The sequence below is a fragment of the Trachymyrmex cornetzi genome, unplaced genomic scaffold (assembly GCF_001594075.2).
Source record: "Trachymyrmex cornetzi isolate Tcor2-1 unplaced genomic scaffold, Tcor1.1 scaffold1063, whole genome shotgun sequence".
In the NCBI taxonomy this organism is placed as follows: Eukaryota; Metazoa; Arthropoda; class Insecta; order Hymenoptera; family Formicidae; genus Trachymyrmex; species Trachymyrmex cornetzi.
In genome coordinates, this window is record NW_017295613.1 from 106,669 (window position 1) to 107,484 (window position 816).

The 816-nt window shown below is 32.1% G+C and overlaps 1 protein-coding gene across 1 annotated transcript in view; it reads left to right on the plus strand.

The window, feature by feature from the left end:
- LOC108760094 (fatty acid synthase-like) overlaps positions 1 to 816 on the plus strand; it is a 43,876-nt gene that overhangs the window by 3,829 nt on the left and 39,231 nt on the right.

Genomic DNA, 816 nt, shown 5'->3' on the forward strand with positions numbered 1-816 from the left:
TCAACTGCAAAATGGTATAAAACTGTTTTGTTCCCCTTGATCCAATCTATGTCCCCACTGTGTTTCGGTCACATTTTCTGAGACACCCTGTATACAGAGGAAAATAATATCGATATAAATACAAATGAGCATTAGAAACTTTAACTTGATGTCCCAGGCATCTATTTTGCACATTTAACCCTTCACCATTAAATTAATTTGTTATAAATCTTTTTGGAACATGCTGTAAAATATAGATACGATTTAGACAATCGCTTGCCTAAATCGTACCTCCTTTGAAAGTACCATGTTATAAAATATACATAATATATGACGTGTCATGTAAGAACAAATTCAGTCATCTTTTTGTACTATTTTTATATGTAACATATTATGCTATATGTTATATATGTATAAAAATGTTACATAGTACAAAGAAATGGTAAATATTTATTTTAACCATGACACTTCATCGATTTCAATGCCCTTTTGATATGTTGTAGCGAAGAGTGCCCTGAGTGATTCCATAAGAATTAAGTGGGGGACGGCATTGGTTTAGAAGATATAATAAATTAAAGGGATGCTGGAGTGGCCAAATTGTCGGTATTTTGCAGATCAATTTACATCTCCGAATTTACTTAACGAAATAAAAAATCCTTTTACAGGGTTAAAATAGATGCAAAATTCTGTCGTGGTGCAATAGATTAGTACTAAAATCGGAAAAAAGTTAAAAACTTACATTTTTTTCAACACAGAGCTGTCAACTGATGTAGATGTAGATTACAAAAGTTTTATAGCTCGTATGGACCAAACGATACTCTACCACTCACCGCATAA